We start from the raw sequence: 23,998 nt of genomic DNA on the forward strand, positions 1-23,998 counted from the left end.
TGCAATGGTACCCTTAAGCAATAAGGGTACACTTACTGTCTTCTTAGAAAACATATGATTTCAAGAAATAAAGTTCTCCTTAAATAGACAAAGATTATATTACCACAGATATCTTGGAGACACATACAGCATCACGGGTTGAGTTCATTTCTATGGTTTGATGTTTAAGTGCCTGGACACTTATTATGCTGCCTAGTACCATGTCACTGCTTTTCCTCAACAACTTTACCAAAGTCAAGGGAAAGATTTTGTGAAGTGACTGTGATCAATGGGTTCGTTTATAATCTGTAATATTTTAAGTATAGGTCTGACATATTGAGTTAAGAGGTGAACAAAATAATATTCAATATGACATTAAGATCTCAGTTGAACTTCTTTGAGGTCATTTATGAGCCAGATAAGAAAATTATTAGTTGCTACATATGGCAGGAGCAAAATTCCAAGTTAGAATCAATTACATTGTTTTGATTGGTTTCCTTGTTTTGGTTTAAATGCTTAAATAGATAAAGGCCTCCTGGCTACCTTTTAAAGACCATTGGGTCGGTAAAAATTTTGTTCAGGTCATAAAGTTTGCAGTGACTATTTCTTCCCATGCTTGCCATCCTTTTCTTTAGCTGCTTTTAATACTGTCGACCAAAGCCTGTATCCCAGGCCACCGGATATGAACATCACTGTCAAATCATGCAGTCAAGGGTTTCTAACAAATTGAGCAAAAAGTAGAATGCATTGATTTTTAAGTAAGGGTGAGCAGTAAGTTGCAATTCAGGGACTCTGTCCCTCACTCATTAACCATTTATTGAACGTCTACTATGTGGCAGTTCTGTGCCAAGAGCCAAAATATCTATTTTATGTTATCCTTTATAGATTGCAAATCTATAGAATTTTCCCACTATGATCCCACTTGATTTTCACCCCAAATTTGGGAGGGAATCAACAACAATTCTGTCCACCCCCGAGGTTTCTGTGAGATCCCTCTGAAGGCATTCCAGAATGACAGAGTGAATAGGTGAGCTCAAGCTGGCAGCTTTCTTTATACGGGATCTCAGTGTGATCTGGGGAAAGCCAAGCACCTTGTTGACCTGAGGATGGGAAGCAGAAAGCAGGCAGGCTCTGGAACAGGGCAACCTCTGCCCAAAAGAGGACTGATTCATAATTCACACCCTGCTCTGTCTCCCAGATCCAAGCAGGAGGCGGGGTTCTCAGCTCACGGCGAGGGGCCCCTTCTGAGTCGACATCATACCCAGATCTTTGGTCCTTGCCCAGCACCCATCCTGACCAAACTCCAAGAGCTTCCTCTCCTTTGGGTGTAGAGAGGTAGGGTTGGGGTCTATGAACTGTGAAAATACTTTGCAAATCATCCATCATTGGTCGATGGTGACCTGACAGCAATAGAAACAGCATCTTAGATCTGCCAAAAGGTTAACTCTTTCTCTTTGCGAGAGATTACAAACTCTCTTAACGTCCTGACCTGTGAAATAAGGGAATTGGACTTTGGATAAGTTAGATTATCTTTGAGGTCTTTCCCAATTTTTACTTGCCTTGATTTTTGGACTTACATTTGGTTCCCAAATTAACTCCGTTTCTACGGGGCTCACAATCCAGAGTGATCACTGTAGCAGATGCTGTCACGGCAGTGCCTGTTCATATCTCCTTGGCACCCACCATCTCTGCTGGCTTTGCAGCAAGTGCCTATCACTCTCTGCCAGAGGCTCTCATCTGGCTGCTGAGACATGCTTGGCTGGAAATGCAGGGGAGTTAAAATCCCCAGGAGCGATCCTCAGCTAATGCTAAATGTGAGCTGAAGAAAGGCACCGCAGCACTGTTGTCCCTTGGGGCAGACATCTCTGAAGTGAGTTCTCACGTCTCCACAGCAATAACTTGTTGGTTAATGCACGCTGTTTTGGATTCCTTCCCTTCCCTCTTTTATGTCACCTCCCAAACAAACCCTTTGCACTCAGATTCTTACCTTAAGGTCTGCTGCCAGGGGAAGCCAACCTAGGACCCATCACGAACACGTTCTACTGGGATTCATCTAGTAGCATGCGTGTTAATTTACACTGGTCAGTTTCCTGAGGAATGTATTTTATCTGCCCTGACTGGAGTTGCCAGACTTAGCAAATACAAGTACAGGACTTGCTATATCTGAATTTCACATAATATCAAATAATTGTTTAGTGTATCCCCATCCCAAATATTGTGGGATATACTTAAAATAAAAAATTCATATGTGTCAGAAGTCCTCTTTTTTATCTGTCATTCTTTTTTTTTTTTTTTTTTTGGCTTTTTAGGGCTGCAGTTGTGGCATATGGAAGTTCCCAGGCTAAGGGTCGAATTAGAGCTACTGCTGCCAGCCACAGCCTCAGCCGCAACAACACAGGATCCGAGCCGTATCTGTGACCTACACTGCAGCTCATGGCAACACCAGATCCTTGGCCCCCTGAGCGAGGCCAGGGATCGAACTCTCATCCTCATGGATGCTCGTCAGGTTCGTTTCCGCTGCGCCACAATGGGAACACCTATCTGTCATCCTTACTCGCAGCTTTCATTGGGCACATTGTGCATTGCAACTAGACCGAATTCCAGATCTGGGGAGAAGGTGGAGGGTGATTGGGACAGGCCTGAAAGATGCAGAATGTGGAAGAAGTGAGGTAGACCTAAAGAGCAGTGGCCAGGGATAAAGCCAGGTCAAGAACCAAATAGCCGATGCATGTGGGGTGGTGAATAAAGGATTGTCAATTCAAAGGGCTGAGGCAGGGAGGCAAAACTGGAGCCAGCAGCCTCCAACATTGTGGGGAGGGGGCTGCTGAAGTCACTGAACTTGCCCAGACATTTTCATTTCTCTAGCCCTCCAGCCTAACACAATGCCTGGCCCACTCTTGGTGCTCAGTAGACTAATGAATGATAGGGCAAGAAGATGGATGGAAATAGGAAATTCTGCCATTGTGAGTTTTATGGAGAATGGTGCCCACTGAAAAATGCACAAAGCCTTTCTGAGGAATGACTTGCATCTGATTATAGATGCATAGAAAACATGAATTGCTAGGTGAATTCTAAGTAATGAGCTTTTTTAATCCTTCCCTCATTTTTCATCGCAGGTACAATTCAACTTAAATCCTTCATGGCTAGACAGGTTTTTGAATGCCGCTTGTATGTTCAAAGCTAATTTACTTAATAGCCAACTTATCTGAACCTAGAACAATATTGCTGGGAGCATTTAAATGGAGAGAAAGGCTTTGGGAGGAAAATTTCCCCTTCAATTTCAAAAGGCTGTCATCAATTTATGTTTTTAATGACATTTCCTTTTCTTTCTGCAGGAAGGATAAAATCTCATTCTGTGTCAATTATTTCTAACTATAAGTTCAAAGTTGAAAAAGATTGGTCTTATTCTCAGCAGGCCATGTGATACTTTCCTTGCGCTTTTACAGAGAAAACAAAGGAAATGGGAAAGTAAATGACAGTATATAGATAACAGAAAGGTAGTGCCCACATTTCCTCAATTTTCATTAAAATCAGCTTTTATTGTTACTAGAGAGAAACATTTCCACAAAACACCAAGCAGGCTGCTCCCCAAAAAGGTGGTTTTAACTTAGAATAACTTATTCTGTTTATGATGTATTTTTAGATGATGTATTTTTAGAGTTAGCATGTTCATTTTGTGTTAACACCATGTCAGCCATATGAGAAAGGCAGAAATTTGTCTAAGGAGAAGTACTAAAAATGAACTTAAGAATTCAAAATAACATAAGTTTTAGTGTAAATTTAAAGGTGCTTGTAGGTTTCCTCTGATGCTAAAGAGCTGCGGATATTACTTTGAGATTTATTCTCCCGACTCTGTGTGATATTGTCATGAATATTTATTGTTGTTGTTGTTGTTTTAAAGTAAAAGGAGGTCTCCCGCTTCTAAGAGTAGCAGGGTCAGTTATTCAGAGAAATGCGCTGGATAAACTATTTTTGAAAAGCTTAAAATTGCTGAAGAGCTGACACAAGCACAAAAGTGAAGAAAAATGTAATAAAATCACCAGTGGTGGAGAGGATGTTGGAGCACTGGGACCCTTAGGCGTTACTGGTGAGAATGCGAAACGGTGTAGCTGATGTGAAATAGTGTGGCAGTTCCTCACAAAGTTAAACATGGAAACACCATGTGATCCAACAATTCCATTCCTAGGTATATACTCAAAAGAATCGAAAGCAGAGACTCAGATGGATGCTTGTACACCAATATTCTTAGCAGCTTTAGCCGCAGTCTCCAAAAGGTGGAAACAACCCACGTGTCCATCCGCAGATGAATGGATGGACAAAACGTGGTCTAGCCGTACAGCGGACGATCGTCAGCCATGAAGAGCAGTGAAATTCTCGTACATGTTACAGCATGGATCAACACTGAAAATGTTACTTAAGTGAAATAAGCCAAAGGCAGCAGAACCAATACTGTTCGATCTCCCTTATATGAAGTACCTAGAATGGACAGATTCATGGAGACAGAAAGTAGAATGGTCGCTACCAAGGGTTGAGGGGAGAGGGTGATGGAGTGTTAGGGTTGAATGGCCACAGAGTTTCTTTGGGGCATGATGAAAACGTTCTAGAAATGGATAGTAGGGATGGTCGTACAACATTGTAAATGTACTTGATGTCACTGAATGGTAAACGGAAAGATGGTTTCAATGGTAAGTTTTGTGTGATGTATATTTTACCACAATAAGAGGAAAAAAGTGAAGGAAAAACAATGAGAGAACTGTGAGGTATCTGAGCACAGAAGCTGCTTTAGACCTGAGGGCGTGTGCAATTTTTCAGAAAAGTAGGACGTTGTCTTTACAGCTTCCTGCCGCGAGAGAGACAAAAATCAAAGCCCAGTGTCTTTTTGTTGGGTTTCTAATATTCCTCTTCATTAATTTCATCCGAATGAGGTTTTCGGAATCAGAGACAGACTATCCTTAGTGTTATTTACCTGATCATCACTACGTGGCCCCCTTGCCCCAGTGCTCACCCCTGGAGCATCACAAGGAAAGCCAGATGGAAAAATCTCTTATGTGAGGGGCCAGATAATCCATAGGTGAAGAAGGGAGAAAAACGGGTATTTTCTCTGCTGATATAGAAGAGAAAGAGGCAGCTGCCTTCTCCTCCTGTCTCAAAAGGAGGGAATAAAGCTTTTGCTCCTTGGAGATGGGATGAAAGGATCCTGGGTTCTCAAGTGTAACATTTTGAAATGTAGTGACATCTTTTCAAGAAGCCGATAAGCCTGCATGTCTCTGGCTCTCCAAGGCCCTGTGCCTCATTTTCCCTTGAAATGTAAACATACCTCCGGAGTTAGGTCTGTCCCTCTGGAGTTCACTCAGTGTGTACATAGTTCCAAATACTTTCCCAAGGGTTGCTTGTAGCTTGGGATCCCAAGTTTTCAGCGAAATGTATTCAGAAATCCCCAACTTGGCAGAAACAGAAAAATATTTTCTCTACACTGCACATGGTCAAAGACCACACTTGAAACATTTTGACAGAGTTCAGTTTGTCAGTTCTTTGTACTGCTTAAGAATGCTTTTCCCAGAGTTCCTGTCGTGGCGCAGCGGAAACGAATCCAACTAGGAAGGATGAAATTTTGGGTTCAATCCCTGGCCTCGCTCAGTGGGTTAAGGATCCAGTGTTGCCGTGAGCTGTGGTGTAGGTCGCAGATGCAGCTCAGGTGAGACCCCTAGCCTGGGAACCTCCATATGCTGCAAGTGCTGCCCTAAAAAAAAAAAAAAAAAAAGAAAGAAAGAAAGAAAGAATGCTTTTCCCATCAGGTCAGGAATGAGGCAAGGATTTCCACTCTCACCACTTCTATTCCACATGATACCGGAGGATCTACCCAGTACATTAAAGCAAGGGGGCGGATATGGGGAGTTGAGGGTGTGGGGAGAAGAATTCAAAAAGGGAGAAGTAAAACTGATTTCATCTGCAGGTTACAAGATCAGCTGTGTAGAAAATCCTGAAATAGCTACAAAAAGCGCATTGCAGTGATCAGTGAGTTTAGCAAATTGAACACAAGTCCCTGAAATGGAAGGCAGAATGTGATAGCTGCTTTTACTGGGGAACTCTGTCCTTTAGAAGTACCAAAGTGAGGAGATTAATTCTCTTGGAGAAAATGGAAAGCATCGTAGGAGATGAGCTGTGACTCGGGTGTTTGGGGAAGGAAAGATTGATTTTGGTCAGACAGAAGGCAGTTGGTGCTCTAATGCGGGGACTGGGGGAGAAAAAAATCCAAATGTTTGGAGGTGGAAAATCACAGTGATCCCACTGCATCCTTTAATATAACTGGCATGGAGAGTATGAGAAAGAGCAGAAGGGAGGCAGGGCCAGAAAGGAAGGTTGGAAAGAGATGGCAAAGCCCTTGAAGGTCAGATGCAGAGTTAAGAACCATCTGAACAACTTTAAAGAATTCTCAACACCTTCTTTCAGAGGACTATAAAATTATTTGCATAACTGTAAAATAGGAGTGTTATTTGTGTCTTGGCTAGTCAAAAAGGTGATTATGTTCATAAGTAATTTTAAAGTCACTCAACTGTACCTTTAGTTTTTAAGCTAAGCAAAATTATCCAGTTCCATGTAAAGACATAAAGCGAAAATGTACAATGAAATCTTTTAGATCTGCTGTTCTTGGATATATATCATCTCTCTCTAATCCTAGAATATAAGCTCTTTGGGGGTTGCAACATGTGATCTAAGACTTTTGCATTTGCCATCGTACAGGCCATTCAGTAGGTGTTTAACGAATCCTTGGTATCCAGCTATCATGTCAAAGTGTAGTAATTCAGTTGGTAGCTCCTGACATTCTTAAAAATACTTTTAGAACAGGAACTCCTGTCGTGGCTCAGTGGAAATGAATCTGACTAGTATCCATAAGGACGCAGGTTCAATCCCTGGCCTTGCTCAGTGGGTTAAGGATCCGGCGTTGCTGTGAGCTGTGGTGTAGGTCAGAGACACAGCTCAGGTCTGCCGTTGCTGTGGCTGTGGCATAGTCCAGCAGCTACAGCTCTGATTTGACCCCTAGCCTGGGAACCTCCATATACCACAGGTGCAGCCCTAAAATGACAAAAAAAAAAAAAAAAAGAGAGAGAGAGAGAGCGAGAGAGTATTTATAGAACAGAAACAAACTCACAGATTTTTTAAATCAAACTTATGGTCAACAACGGGTATACCGTGGAGAGAGAGGTGTAAATTAAGAGGGTGGGATTAACGTATACACACTGCTGTATATAAAATAGATAACTAGGAGTTCCCTGGTGACTTAGGGGGTTAAGGATCTGGTGTTGTCACTGCTTTGGCATGGGCTTACCCCCTAGCCTGGGAACTTCTTCGTGCTGCAGGCACTGCCCAAAAACTTATTTCACTCATTCATTAATTAAAATATATAACTAACAAGGACCTACTGTATAGCACAGGGAAATGTACTCAATATTCTGTAATAACGTAAATGGGGAAAAAAAGAATGGATGTATGTATTCACTTTGCTGTACTCCTGAAACTTAGACAACATTGTAAGTCAGCTATACTCTAACAAATTTTTTTTTTAAAGTGATTGTTTGAGTTTCTGGGTGCTCTAGCAGGTTAAGGATCTGGCATGGACACTGCTGTGGTGTGGGTTCAATCCTTGGCCTGGCAACTTCTGCCTTCTGTGGGCATGGCCAAAAAAAAAAAAAAAAAGAAGCAGCGAAGGTTTCCAAATTAAAAAAAGAAAAGAAACATCCACAGCATGCAGCCAAGAAATAAATATGAGAAATAGGGTAAAAATAAAGAAATTTTAAAATTTAATTTTAAAGTTTTATTGAAATACAGTTAATTTACAATGTCTTGATAATGTTTGCTATACAACAAAGTGATTAAGTTACACATACACACACATCTATTCTTTTTCAGATTCTTTTCCCATATAGACTATCACAGAATGTTGAGTAGAGTTCCCTGTGCTGTACAGCAGGTCCCCATTGGCTAACCTGTCCGTATGCCACCGTGTGCATATGCTAATCCCAAACCCTCAATCCATCCCTCCCCCCAGCTCTGACCTGTCCCCTTTGGTGACCATAAGTTTGTGTTTAAGTTCTGTGAGTCTGTTTCCATTCTGCAAATGAGTTTGTTTGTATCCTTTTACATTTTAAAATTTGAATTTGTTTATTTTTTTGGTCACACCTGCTGCAAGTGGACATTCCCAGGCCGGGATAGACCCCAAGCCTCAATTGTGACCTGTACCACAGCTGCAGGAAGGCCAGGTCCTTCACCTGCTGCACCACAAGGGAACTTCCAGTCGTATCCCTTTTTTTTTTTTTTTTTTTTAAGATTCCACATGTAAGAAATATGATAAGATGTTTGTCTTTCTTGATCTGACTTATTAGTATAATAATCTCTAGGTCTATCCATGTTGCTGTGAATGGTATTATTTCATTCTTTTTTAATGACTTTTTTTTTTTTTTTAGGGCTGCGCACATGGCATGTGGAGGTTCCCAGGCTAGGGGTCAAATCAGAGCTGTAGCCACTGGCCTACACCACAGCCACAGCAATACCAGATCCTAGTCACATCTGCGACCTATACCACAGCTCACGGCAACACTGGATCCTTAACCCACTGAGTGAGGCCAGGGATGAAACATGCGTCCTCATGGATGCTAGTCAGATTCGTTTCCACTGAGCCATGATGGGAACTCCTAATGACTTTTTTTTTTTTTTGTCTTTTTGCTATTTCTTTGGGCTGCTCCCGCGGCATATGGAGGTTCCCTGGCTAGGGGTCCAATCGGAGCTGTAGCTGCCAGCCTACGCCAGAGCCATAGCAACGCGGGATCCGAGCCGCGTCTGCAACCTACACCACAGCTCACGGCAACGCCGGATCGTTAACCCACTGAGCAAGGGCAGGGACCGAACCCGCAACCTCATGGTTCCTAGTCGGATTCGTTAACCACTGCGCCACGACGGGAACTCCTCTAATGACTTTTTTAAGGACAATGTCTTTTTTAATGATATTGTAGATATGTACCACATCTTATTTATCCACTCTTCTGTCAGTGGACATTTAGGTTGCTTCTGTGTCTTGGCCATTGTAAATAACACTGCACTGAACATTGGGGTGTGTGTATCTTTTTGAATTACAGCCTTCTCCAGATGGATGTTCAGGAATGGGATTGCTGGGTCATATGGTAATTATATTTTTAGTTTTCTGAGGAACCTCCATACTGTTTTCCACAGTGGTTGTACCAATTTACATTCTTACCAATAGTGTAAGAGGGTTCTTCCCTTTCTCTGCACCCTTGCCAGCATTAATTGTTTGTAGACTTCTTGATGACTATTTTGTCTGGTGTAAGGTGGTACCTCATTGTAGCTTTGATTTGCATTTCTCTAATAATTGGTGATGTTGAGCATCTTTTCACATGCTTTTTGGCCATCTCTCTGTCTTCTTTGGAGAAATGTCTGTTTAGATCTTCTGCCCATTTTTTGATGGGGTTGTTTCTTTTTTATGATGAGCTGCATGAGTTTTTTTGTATATTTCAGAGCTTAATCCCTTGTCAGTTGCTTCATTGCATTCTTCCATTCTGTGGGTTGTCTTTTCACTTTGTTTATGATTTCCTTTGCTGTGTAAAGCTTTTTTTTTTTTTTTTTTTTTTTTTGTCTTTTTGTCTTTTTGCCATTTCTTGGGCCGCTCTTGCAGCACAGCACATGGAGGTTCCCAGGCTAGGGGTCGAATCGTAGCCATACCCGCTGGCCTATGCCAGAGCCACAACAAGATGGGATCCGAGCTGCGTCTGCAACCTACACCACAGCTCACAGCAATGCCAGATCCTTAACCCACCAAGCAAGGCCAGGGATCGAACCTGCAACCTCATGGTTCCTAGTCAGATTCGTTAACCACTGAGCCATGATGGGAACTCCTGCTGTGTAAAGCTTTTATGTTTAATTAGGTCTCATTGGTTTATTTTTGTTTTTATTTTCATTACTCTTGGAGGTGGATCTGAAAAGATACTGCTACAGTTTACATCAGAGAGTGTTCTGCCTATGTTGTCCTCTAAGAGTTTTAAGTATCTGGTCTGTATTTAGGTTTTTAATCCATTTTGAGTTTATTTGTGCGTACGGTATTAGACAGTGTTCTAATTTCATTCTTTTACATGTAGCTGTCCAGTTTTCCCAACATCACTTATTGAAGAGACTGTCTTTTCTCCATTGTATATTCTTGCCTCCTTTGTCATATATTAGTTGACCATAAAGTCCGTGGGTTTATTTCTGGGTTTTCTATACTTTTCTGTTGCTCTGTGTTTCCAGTTTTGTACCAGTACCATACTCTTTTGATGACTGTAGCTTTGTAGTATAGTCTGAGGATTGCCTTGGCTATTTGGGGTCTTTTTGTTTCCACACAAGTTAAAAGGTTTTTTTGTTCTAGTTCTGTGAAAAATGCCATTGGTACTTTGATAGGGATTGCACTGAATCTGTAGCTTGCCTTGGGTAGTATTAATTCTTCCAATCCAAGATCATGGTATATCTTTCCATCTGTTTGTGTCATCTTCTGTTTTTTTCAGTAGCTTCTTAGAGTTGTCAGAATACAGGTCTTTTGCCTCCTTAGGTAAGTTTGTTCCTAGGTTTTTTGTTATTTTTCATGTGATGGTAAATGGGATTGTTTCCTTAGTTTCTCTCTCTCATCTTTCACTGTTAGTATATAGAAATGTGAGAGATTTCTGTGTATTAATTTTGTATCCTGCAACTTTACTGAGTTCATTGTTGAGCTCTAGTAGTTTTCTGATAGCATCTTTGTGATTTTCTACAAATAGTGTCATGTCATCTGCAAACAGGGACAGTTTTACTTCTTCTTTGCCAATTTGAGTTCCTTTTATTTCCTTTTCTTCTCTGCCTGCCATGGCTAGGACTTCCAAAACTATGTTGAATAAAAGTGGTGAGAGTGAGGAGTTTCCACTGTGTCACGACAGGATTGGCAGCATCTCTACAGCACCAGGACACAGGTTCAATCCTGGCTGGGCACAGTGGATTAAAGTATCTGGCATTGCTGCAGGTGGGGAATAGGTTGCAGCTGTGGCTCGGACCTGATCCCTGGCCTGGGAACTCCATATGCCACAGATGGCCAAAAAAGAAAAAAAAAAATGGTGACAGTGGACATCTTTGTCTTGTTCTATCTTAGCAGAAATTCTTTCAGCTTTGCACTGTTGAGCATGACATTAGCTGTGGGTTTGTCATATACGGTCTTTATTAGGTTGAGGTAGGTACCTGCTGTGCCCACTTTCTGGAAGATTTTTGTCATAAATGGGTGTAGGATTTTGTCAAAAGCTTTTCCTGCATATTTTGAGATGATCATATGGTTTTTATTCTTCCATTTGTTAATGTGGGATATCACACTGATTTTTGATATTGAAAAATCCTTGAATCCCTGGGAAAAATTCCACTTGAATATGGTATATGACCCTTTCAGTGTGTTGTTGGATTCAGTTTTCTAATATTTTCTTGAGGATTTTTGTGTCTATATTCATCAGTGATATTGGCCTATAATTTTCTTTTTTGTAGCATCTTTGGTTTTGCTGTCAAGGTGATGGTGGCCTCATAGAATGAATTTGGAGTGTTCCTTCCTTTGCAATTTTTTGGAATAGTTTCAGAAGGATAGATGTTAACTCTTCTCTAAATGTTTGATAGAATTTGCCTGTGAAGCCATGGTCCTGGACTTTTGTTTGTTGGAAGTTTTTATTTATTTTATTAAAGTATAGGTGATTTACAATGTTGTGCCAATTTCTGCTACATAGCAAAGTGACCCAGTCATACATAAATATATTCCTTTTCTCATACTATCTTCCATCATGTTCTATCCCAAGAGATTGGATATAGTTCCTGTGCTTTACAGTAGGACTTCATTGCTTATCCATTCTAAATGTAATACTTTGCTTCTGCCTGTTGGAAGTTTTTAAATCACAGTTCCAATTTCAGTACTTGTGATCAATCTGTTCATTTTTTTTATTTCCTCCTAGTTTGGTCTTGGAAGATTGTACCTTTCTAAGAATTTGTCCATTTCTTATAGATTGTCCATTTTAGTGGCATATAGATGCTTGTAGTAGTCTCTTATGATCCTTTGTATTTCTGTGATGTCCATTGTAACTTCTCCTATTTCATTTCTAATTTTATTGATTTGAGCCCTCTCCCTTTTTTTTCTTTATGAGTCTGGCCAAGGGCTTATCAATTTTGTTGATCTTTTCAAGGAGCCAGCTTTTAGTTTCAATGATCTTTTCTATTGTTTTCTTCATCTCTTTTTCATTTATTTCTGCTCTGTTCTTTATTATTCCTTTCCTTCTACTAACTTTGGGTTTTGCTTGTTCTTCTTTCTCTAATAGCTTTAGGTGTAAGATTAGGTTGTTTATTTGAGATTTGTATTATTTCCTGAAGTAAGCTTGTGTTGCTATAAACTTCCCTCTTAGAACTGCTTTTGCTGCATCCCATAGGTTTTGGAACGTTGTGTTTTCATTTTCATTTGTCTCTGTGTATTGTTTGACCTCCTCTTTGATTTCTTGAAGATATTTTATTTCTTGAAGCTCCTGCTTCTATGACCCAGCACTCAAGTGGAAGGCCCTTCCCCCTTGCAGGCCACATTTAACACCCTGGACAGTTCCCAAGGTACACAGATCCTCCTGCTATAGAGCAGTCCATATAGGGGGACACATTTTACCCATCTCAGAGCACCGTTCTACTTTATTAAAAACTCTTTCTCTTTCTTATTCCAAAGGAAATGGAATACAGCACTTCTCTTTCCCTGACCACTCAATACCCTTTCTCATAGGAACTTTGAAACACAAACCTCAATCCTTCAGAGACTGACCCCCTCCTTACTAACTTCCAAATTAGCCCTGGAGTGGACAGACAGCTGTACTGACACACTGTACCATGTGGAGAACTCTCCTTCTTCTTGATCACACCTGCTCCTACTCAGAAACGAGATTCTGAGGCTCTGAAGGCTGCTCCTTCTCCCAAGCCATCTTGCCTATTGCAAGATTTCTCCTGGGCATGCCAGTCTTCTTTTTTAAAAAATTTTATTGGCATTCCCACTGTGGCATAGTGGAAACGAATCCAACTGGCATCCATGAGTATGTGGGTTCAGTCCTTGGCCTCACTCAGTGGGTCGGGGATCCAGCATTGCCGTGAGCTGTGGTGTAGGTCACAGATGTGGCTCAGATCACATGTGGGTGTGGCTGTGGTGTAGGCTGGCCAGCTGTAGCTCTGATTTGACCCCTAGCCTAGGAACTTCCCTATGCCATGAGTGCAGCCCTAAAAAGTAAAAAAAAAAAAGAAAGAAAAAATTTATTGAAGTATATAGTTAATTTGCAATGTTGTGTTAATTTCTGTTGTATAACCAAGTGATTCGGTTATGCATATGTATTCTTTTTCATATTTTTTCCATTATGGTTTATCACATGATATTGAATATTGCTCCTGGTGCTATACAGTAGGACCTTGTTGTTTATCCATCCTGTATGATAGTTTGCCTCTCTCTACTAATCCCAGACTCCCAATCCTTCTCTCCCCTACCCCTCTCTCCCTGTGGCAATCACAACTCTGTTTTCTATGTCTGTGAGTCTGTTTTTGTTTTTTAGATATGTTGATTTGTGTTGTATTTTAGATTCCACAAATGTGATATCATGTGGTATTTGTCTTTCTCTTTCTGACTTACTTCACTTAGTATGGTAATTTCTAGGTCCATCCATGTTGCTTCAAATGGGAATATCTATTTCTTTTTAATGGTTGAGTAGTGTTCTGTTGTGTGTATATGTACATATGTCTATAACATCTTCTTTATCCATTCCTCTGTTGATGGACATCTAGATTGCTTCCATGTCTTGGCTGTGTAATAATGCTGCTGTGAATGTAGGAGTGCATGTATCTTTTCCATTATAGTTTTGCCTGGGAATGGGATTGCTGGATCATATGGCAACTATATTTTTAGTTTTTTTGAGGAAACCCCGTGCTGTCTTCTATAATAGTATGCCATTCTTCTGAATGAGAAGATGTCCACCACCACCTGTGGACTTGCTCATCTGTACTTTTGCTTTTGAAACTATGCACCTTATTTTCTCAGTGTTGAATTTAAATAGACTGTTATTATTGTATTTACAGGTATACCTCATTTTATTGTGCTTTGTAGATAATGCATTTTTTACAAATAGAAGGTTTGTGGCAACCCTGTGTTATTAGATGATGGTTAGCAATAAAATTTGGGGGGGGTTTTCTGGGGTGGTTTGTTTTTTTTACTTTTTATGGCTACACCTGCGGTGTATGGAGGTTCCCAGGCTGGGGGTCAAATCAGAGCTGCAGCTTCTAGACTATGCCACAGCCACAGCAATGCCAGGTCCGAGCTGCATCTGTGACCTACACCACAACTCAGAGCAATGCTGGATCCTTAACGCACTGAGCGAGGCCAGGGGTCAAACCCATATCTTCATGGATACTAGTCAGATTTGTTTCTGCTACACTACAGTGGAAATTCTTCAATAAAGTATTTTTAATTAAGGTATGTACTTTTTTTTTTTTTTTTTTTAGAAATAATGCTATCGCACACCTAATAGATCACAGTAGTAGTGTAAGCATAACTCTTACATGCCCTGGGAAACCAAAACATTCATGTGACTTACTTTATTGTGATATTTGCTTTATTGCAGCGATATGGAAGCAAGCTCACAATATACCTGAGGTCTGCCGGTGTGTGTGTGTGTGTGTGTCTGTGTGTCTGTGTGTGTGTGTGTCTGTGTCTGTGTATACATACAGAGAGATTGATTGATTGTTTGATTATAAGAAATTGGCTCACATGATTATGGAGGCTGAGAAGTCCCATGATCTGCCATCTGCAAGCTGGGGACCCAGGAGAGCCCATGGTGCAGTTCCAGAGGGCTCAAGAAGGCCCATATCCCAGCTTGAAAACTGTCAGGTGGAGGGTGAATCCCACTTTGCTTCAGCTTTTGCTCTCCATTCCCTTGCACGAGACCCACCTGAATAGGGGAAGGCATCTGCTTTCTTCAGTCTGCTGACAGATGTTAATCTCACCCAGAAGCACCCTCACACATACACCCAAAATAATGTTTAACCAAATATCTGGGCATCCCTTGGCCCAGTCAAGTTGACATAAAATTAACCATCTCAAGTAGTGAGCCGTTTGGCAAATATCAATGGAGAGTTTGGATTCCCCACTTTAAATGTGTCATCATTTAGACAAATTGAATTGGCCACCAGCATATGAATCTGAGTTCACCCACAGCTTTGACTCTGCCTACCACCTGTCTTTGGCACAAGCCTATTTCAAGTATAAATAACATTCCTCCTCTTTTGAAAAACCTCACTAAAGGAATGGGTCTAAGAGTTCCCTGGTGGCTCAGCGAGTTAAGGGCCTGGTGTTGTCACTGGTGTAGTTCTGGTCAGTACTGTGGCCTGGGTTCGATCCCTGGCCTGGGAACTACTGCATGCCACAGGTGTAGCCAAAAAGAAAAAAAGAAAAGAAAAGAAAAAGAAAAGAAATGGATCTAGAGCAGTGATTTCAACTGGGGGGATTCTACCTCCCAGTGGATATTTGGCAATGTCTGGAAACATTTTTTTTTTTTTTTTTTTTTTTTTTTTGCTGAACCTGCAGCATGTGGAAGTTCACACGCTAGGGATCAAACCTGTGCCACAACAGCAGCCTGAGCCACAGCAGTGACAACACCAGATCCTTAACCCACTGCACAGCAAGAGAACTCCTGGAGGCATTTTTGGTTGTCACAACTGTACATGCTGCTAGCATCTAGTGCGTACAGGCCAGAGATGCTGCTAAATCTTCCCCAGTGTACAGGGCAGCCCCGTAGCAAAGAAGTGTGCAGCCCAAATGCCACTAGGGCTGAGGTTGAGAAATCCTGCTCTAGAGAGAGAGAGAGAGAGAGAGAGAGAGACATTCCATACCACTCAGCACAGTTTCAGGCCCCACTTGTGCCCATCTGTGCCATGGGAAGCCAATGCTTTCTGAAAGCTTTCTGGATCAGCACTTTCCCACTCAGGTGGATCTGGCATTAACATTGCCGTCTTTCAAATGGCTTTCAGGTAGACACGTTAAATCTCAAATTTGATGAAATACAAGAAAGCCATGAGAGAAGTTCAGAGCACTTGGAAATCTAGGAGAGCTGTGAGAACTGTGGGCAGGTGTGGCTTCGTGCCAGCTCATAGCGCCAGATAGCCAGGTGGGGAGGAGCAAATACTCGTTTTCATCCGAGGCAAGTGCTGAAGGTGCAGTTATGGTCACTTCAGAAAGTGCCACTTTATTCCCGGTGTAACATCACTTCGATTTTACCTGCACGAGGCTGTCCTGATTCATAGGGGTCAGTGGCAGAACTTGGATCAGAAATCTTGTTTCTTGACTCATCGATTTATATGTCCCCTTCAAACCTGATGGCTTTTTTTCTGAAACGAGTAACCTGTGACTCTTTGCTCGCGGTCAGGGGAAAAGTCCCTGTTAATAATTCACACAAGACAAAGCCGCTCCTCTTTTGCATCCTCAAATCTCTCCGAGCACGTGACTGTCGCAACATATCTGGTTTCCAAGTAGCCGAGTGATGAAATATGATTGGCCTCTCGGCATCGATTCCCCCTCTCCTTCCTCTCTCACTCTTCTTGTCCAGCAGTTGTTTGTTAGGATCCACACATTCGTCTTATGAAAGAATCAAGACCAGAGTTTCTTTCTTTCCATCTTTAGGAAGAAGTGGGCTGTTTTGGCTTCCTACCATGGATGAGGATCTCGAAGGAGAAAGTTGGCAGACCTTCTCCATTCCCTGGGGCTTCGGCAAGGCAGTAGAGGATGAAGGAGCGCACATCTGCCAGTGAGTAATCATCCTCCGGTGCAAATGTCAGGGGTCTTATCACTGGCTTCAGAGATTAGCTCATGGCTTTCGGTTGGATGAATGCATTTGCACACGGATTGAAAGCCATGTGTCAGAATTATACAAGCATGGTGCCTTTGATGGAAAAGCGATGAGATGCTTCTGAGTTTTCGGTCCAGGCAATTCTAATACTTAAAAAGAATACTGGAGGTGAGGCAGGAATATCCTGTAAAAGAAAAGTACGCAGCTGTATGCTACTGTGCTTATTTCCTGAAGACTAAATGTCCAGAGGCATTTTGGGGAAGAGAGAACCTGATTTCAGCTGCTCATCCTTAATATACATATTACCAGAGGCTATCATTCAGGAAACTTTTGACTGTGCTTTTTGCAAGGAACGTTGGACTGTGCTGTTTATTTATTTATTTTTTAAATGGTGTCTTCTCAGAGACAAATGTATCTGTCAGGGTGAAAAGTTTTGATGTTGAAGCCGAAAATGCTGCGTTGGCTGTGCAGATTGGTTTGTGCTTAATTGCTTCTTTGTGTTCGGTGGTCTTGCTGAATAAGTTTTCCTCCTTTGAGAAAAACCACAGTTTTACAGAAAGCTCAGATGGTCGCTGAGTGGCTTACGGTTTATATAACTAGGGAATTCTTTCTCGAGGTTGTCGAAGTTTCAAGTATGAGAAATTTGTCAGTAATGAATACATTTTGGAATGCCGATTGGAAAGTTTCCAGCCATTCTGCTGCTTAATGCTTCCTCATTAATCACTGGCACTGTGTATTATAAGCTGCTTATGACTTTGTTTGAATGATATTCTTTCAGTAGACTCTAGGATTATTGAGTATTTAAGCATCATGATAGGAACATTATGTGGAAGCCCCAGTATAAAGCCACAGGTTAAAAGCAGCTCTCCAAATGGATAAAATTCATTACTCTTGACTTTCACTACTTGGGACTTCGAGTGAAATATTTTTTAGAGTTGCCATAATTTTCGATGACAGTAATCACTTGGTGGCACTATTTGTTTTAAAACAGTTGAACTCATTTGCATGAGTGCAAATGAAACCTCCTTCTGTTGTGTAGTTCATTGTAAGGGAAATTTAGAAATGGATATTGTCATTCTATGGGACTAAAATGTACAAAACACCCATTTTGGAACTAGCAACTAAGAGTCCCCCCAAACTACTGTTTGCTTATGACATAATTTCATTGACTCACTTTTTAGTGCACACATTTGCCTTCTGATTTCGTACCTAAAGGATGAAACGATTGAATATTTGAGCTACGAAAAGTGACCTGTTTAGACATAGAGTCCTGGGGCTTGTGTCTCTTGCTTGCCTGGTCAATAACATAAAAAGAAATAGATTCACCTTCTCACTCATTGAAGCATATTGTTTATGAGTTTGGGAGAAAATAGGTAATAAAAGAGATAAGAAATATTTTAAATCAAATTCTTAAGCCAAACCACCGAATTCCAATTTGACAGTTGGTTGGCCATAGTTTTACTCCACACATCCAGTGGAAAGTCTAGTGTGTCTTGTTTTATTAGAATTAGTGGTAGATATATAGTCTGAAGTTCTGTGTTATCCCTGGATGTGCTTAGTCATTAGAGAGTTCAGGTCAGTATATTATTAATTTTCTTTTATATATGTTTATAAAGTACTATTTTATTTTTATGACTCAATGTAAAAAGCAAGCATTATTGTAACTTCAGCTCATGTCTTCCGTGGAGGATGCTCTCAAGTGTAGGACTATATAAATGTGGTTTAAGATTCAGTGGATGGGGATACTTTTCATAGAGCAACAAGTGATGCTCAGTTGAGTCCCACTTCTGCTGCTGGTTTCACAGAAATAAGATCTAAAATTCTTAGTCTGTCCTCCATTCAGGCAGTGCAGGCTTCCCAGCCTAGGGGTCCCTGCCCACCCCCTGTCCATGCGGTTCATTGCTGATCTGAAAGAGCTATCATAAGACCAATGTAAAGAGGAAAATAGTTCAGTTTCCTGCAGTTTTACAATCCTTCAAAAATTTTTTTTAATTAAAAAAATTATTTTATTGTTATTTCCCCATTACGAATTTTTTTTTTCTACTGTACAGCATGGTGACCCAGTTACACAGCCATGTATACATTCTTTTTTCTCCCATTACCATGCTCCCTCATAAGTGACTAGACATAGTTCTCAGTGCTACACAGCAGGATCTCATTGCTAATCCATTCCAAAGGCAATAGTTTGCATCTATTAACCCCAAGCTCCCCATCCATCCCACTCCCTCTCCCTCCCCCCAGGCAACCACAAGTCTCTTCTCCAAGCCCATGATTTTCTTTTCGGTGGAAAGATTCATTTGTGGCATATATGAAATTCTAGATATAAGTGATATCATATGGTATTTGTCTTTCTCTTTCTGACTTACTTCACTCAGGATGAGAGTCTCTCGTTCCATCCATGTTACTGCAAATGCAATCCTTCAAAATTGAAGTGACTTGAGATTGTCTTTGTTGCTGATTAAAGAGCAACTGGTTCCTTTGCCCAGTAGAGCAGCCACACAGAATGGTTAGGACTATGGCTTCTGGAACCAGCCTGACCTGGGTGTGCACCCTGGTGCCTTCACTTATTGGCTGTATGACTTTCGGCACATTTATCAGCTTCATTAAACCGAAGACCCCACGTCTGTAAAGAAAAGGGTAATACCTACCTCGAGGGGTTGGAGGGGTAAGTGAGTTACTGTAGGAACAGTCCCTAGCACTGTGCCTGGCTCATCCAATTATCTAATTACCCATGATGTGATTCTTATTGTTAGCACTAGTAGCAGTGATAGTAGCACCTTTCAAACACAATCTTATTTTCAAGCCTTCAAGTTCAGTTTAAGTTGGAGTGAAAGTTGTAGACTATATTGCTATATCAGTCTTTTTATAGGAAGAGTGATTCATTTAGGACTTGGGGAAAGAGGGAGTTTAGCACGTCTATGCGATTTCTTTAGTTTTTAAACGCAAAGCTTGGTAAAAAGTATAATGAAAACATTAGTGAATTTGAAATACGAGTGACAAAAATGAGATAGATTTATTTCAGTTCAACAGATATTTATTGAGGATCTCCCTGTGTGCTGAGTGTTGGGGTACAGAGATAATGGTCAAGGCTGCAGTGAGCTACCACAACACACCTAGTTGAAAGGTAAAAAATGAAAAATACAATGCCAAGTGCTAGGAAGGATGTGGAACAACTGGAAGTCTTATATACTTTGCTCGTACAGTGTAGCAGCGAAATGGTATAGCTGCTTTGGAGACCGTTTGTTAGTTTCTCATAAAGCTAAATATACATTTGCCATAAAACCCATATGATTCCACTCCTAGGTATTTACTCTAGAGAAATGAAAACTCCCGTTCACAGAAAAACCTTTCACAAATGTTTACAGCAGCTGTGTTCGAAATTGCCCCAACCCAGATGTCCTTCAGCGGATGAATGAATAAACGCACTGTCCTCACCATGAGATACTGCTCAGAATAAAAAGGAACAAACTCGCGATACGCACAGCAGTTTGAATGAATATTAGACATTATGCTGAGTGAAAGAAGCTCATTGCAAAAGGTTACATACTCTGTGGTTCTCTTTATATGATATTCTCAAAAGACAAAGGTAGAGTGACAGAAAACAGATCATTTGGGACCAGGGGTGAGAGGAAGAGGGAGGGTGTGATAGTGCCTTGTGTGATGGAACTATTCTGTATCCTAACTGCGGTCATGGCTGTGGGAATCTACACATGTGATAACATTTCTAAAGCTGTACATTCAAAAAAGTCCATTTGAGTATGTGATAATTTAAAACATAAAAAATGAGAATACAGAGTTCTTGCCATTGAGCGGTTCACAGGAGCAACGAGGGACAAACACAAACAAATAATTATAGTACAGGACGGTGAATGTAGAGATTATGACATGAGACCCGGCCATGCACAGCTTTGTGCATTTTCTACGTGTATCATGATGTGAAAAAGTTTGGGAAGGCCTGGGTTAGGGTATTATGAAGACACAGAAAAAGAGCATTTTGCCTAGTTGCCTGGAGGAGATGGTACTGGGAAGGGCTTCACAGCGGAGATAATACCTGCAGTGGGAATTGAAGGGTAGGAGGGAAAGAGTTAGGAGGGCTTCTCAGGGCATTCCAAGGGAGCCATTCCTTGCCTAAGAAAGGGAAGGAGTGGGGTGTAAGTTGGGAGCTCTAGGGTGTTCAAGATGTTAGGGGTACAAAGTGAACAGATTTATAGGTAGCCTTGCATAACAAAGGAACATTCTGTTTTATGATGGTAGATTTTGAGCGTATTGGGAGGCAAGTGTGGATGAGGCAGCAGAGAGGGCCATTTGGTAAGAGAGGAGACTGGAGGGATGAGATAATGGGAAGAGGTATAGGGTTTGATCCTGTCAAGTCCTGTAGAACCTGTGGAGCATTAATGGGAGACTCTACCTTCTGGGAGGATCTTTTCATCCGTTCATTTTCATTCATTCATTCATTTTCAACTCCTTTAACAAATCTTTATTAAGCGAGGCACCATTTTAGGTCCTGGGGATCCCGGAGTGAACAAAAAGAAGTCCCAGCTCTTATGGAGCTGATATTTTAAAGGCTAAATGAGCTCAGCTTTGGACAATTGTGAAGTGCAAAGTACCTCTGAGGTAATCATACCTAGTAGATGGGAGCTGTAAAGAGCAGTCTGGGCTGAAAATACAAATTGGGGCTCACTGGCACAAAGATGAAAGTTGGAGCCTGAGAAATAGGTTAAATAATTAATTTTATGTCCCTTAATCAAGCTGGAAAAAAAATCTAATTTTTGCACCCGAATTCTCTATGATTTGCCATCAGGACTTGTCCTTATGTGAGAGAAGGAGAGATGCATTTAGCTAATGCCACAACCTCAAGGGTATGCATCCATCCAATTCCTTTTTCCATCCTAGTAAAGGGCTCTCTAATCTTTCTAGAAGATAATGAAGTCTTAAAATGAACAAATATCTTTGCCATGCAGAGCATTATACTAATATCTGGTGGCGGAAAGGGGAGGGAAGGGATGGAAAAGACAGAGTAGACCTAGGATCTGTTCTGAAAACACTTAGAATCTATAAGGTGAGAGGGCCTTTGGACCCTTTGTAAATACTCAGAGTATTTGAAAACAGCCATAAGCAAACAAATAGAAATTCTTGGTTGCTAAGGGGACTGAATCTTCTGGTATAAGTGCAGAGGCAGAGTTGTAAAGCAATCACTGAGGCCACTTCCAAAAGCAGCATGTTTTGACGCCAATTATTGATGACCTGAATCCACAAGGGCTTGGAATGCCATAGCCAAGTTCTTGGATTTGACTTTGGTTAATGTAAATGAGCACTTGGTGTTTCGAAGAGATTAGTGAGACAGTTTTGACCCAGCTGTGTTTTTACAGCTCTTGTGACTTAGGTACCTAATGATGCCACCATGTTGACCTGGCCCCAAGACCAAATCCTTAAAATTCCAGCTGTTCTGATAACCAGGAAGTAAACCACTGGATGTTCTTTCTCCATGCTAGGGCCTCACCTCCTCTCTGGTGGGCTTGGGAGAAGGTAGGAGTTAGAAATAAGGAGGTAACGAGTAGGTTCGGGCACCCTCTGGCAGGCAAACCACCCATAACAGGGAGTCACCTGCTAACCTGCTATTGTCCTCAGCTCATAAAGGTCATTGTAAGCTGAGTGACCACTCATTCCCACAGCTAACATAGCTATCTCGAATGGTCTACACTTCATGTTAATTAAGTTCACCTATAAAATTACAATAGCTCTCCTCGTTTACATTCGGCCCAGAATTATACTTATGCAACTAAAATTTTAACTTATTTCCTTATCCAATTGATAATTCAAGCACAGACATCTGGGATTTGAAGGCTTCTTGAGCATACTAATTTTTATTGGGCAGTGTCGTGTTGGACTCTAGGGGGAAAGAGGACGAAGAATTTGTGTCCTTATTCTTAGCTCCGTACTGCATAGAAAGTCTTCAAATATATTTCCAACAGATCTTCTAATGTAGATTATAATATATATATTCTCTCTCTCTAAAATTCATTTGCCAATGTTCATATTATAAATTTCCTTGCAATTGATAGTTTTAAGAAGTAGTTGAGATACCCTATATACTTAGTTCTGACAGACTTTTAATGATCTTTATTGCCTTTTTATTATAAAGCTAAAACATGCTTATAAAAATTTAAAAAAATAACTGAAACAAATAAAGTAGAAAGTGAAATTCACATAACTGAGGAGGGGTTAAGGATGGAGTAAAGATCAGGGAAGCCTGTCATCTGCATAACCTGGTAATGAAAAGCCGATCTCACATTTTGGAGCCGATCTCACATTTTGGAGGGTCCCTTTTGATGAGGGACCTGACTCAGAATTGCTGAGTCAGGAGTTCCCATCATGGCGCAGTGGTTAACGAATCCGACTAGGAACCATGAGGTTGCGAGTTTGATCCCTGCCCTTGCTCAGTGGGTTAAGGATCCGGCATTACCGTGAGCTATGGTGTAGGTCACAGACGTGGCTCGGATCCTGTGTTGCTGTGGCTGTGGCACAGGCTGGCAGCTACACCTCCCATTCGACCCCTAGCCTGGGAACCTCCACATGCTGCGGGAGCGGCCCAAGAAATGGCAAAAAGACAAAAAAAAAAAAAAAAGAATTGCTGAGTCATAGGGTTCCTTGCATCAAAGGGGCCCATAAAAGTGGCTCCCTCCAGGAGTTCCTGTTGTGGTGCAGTGGTTTAACGAATCCGACTAGGAACCATGAGGTTGCAGGTTCGATCCCTGCCCTTGCTCAGTGGGTTAAGCTCAGTGAGCTTGTGGTGTAGGTCACAGATGCGGCTCAAATCTGGCATTGCTGTAGTATAGGCCGGCAGCTGTAGCTCCAGTTTGACCCCTGGCCTGGGAACCTCCATATGCTGCATGTGCAGCCCTAAAAGGCAAAAAAAAAAAAAAACTGGCTCCCTCCAAATCATTGTGTCATTGCACTTCTGGGTGTGCATCCAAAGGAAGTGCAGGGAGGATCTCGAAGAGATGTCTGTACACTCATGTTTATGGCAAAATTATTCACAGCAGCCAAAAGGTAGAAGCAAACCAAGTGTCCATTACAGGTGAATGAATAAGCAAAATGTGGTCTATACATGCAATGGAATATTATTC

The sequence above is a fragment of the Phacochoerus africanus genome, chromosome X, assembly GCF_016906955.1.
Source record: "Phacochoerus africanus isolate WHEZ1 chromosome X, ROS_Pafr_v1, whole genome shotgun sequence".
Lineage (NCBI taxonomy): Eukaryota > Metazoa > Chordata > Mammalia > Artiodactyla > Suidae > Phacochoerus > Phacochoerus africanus.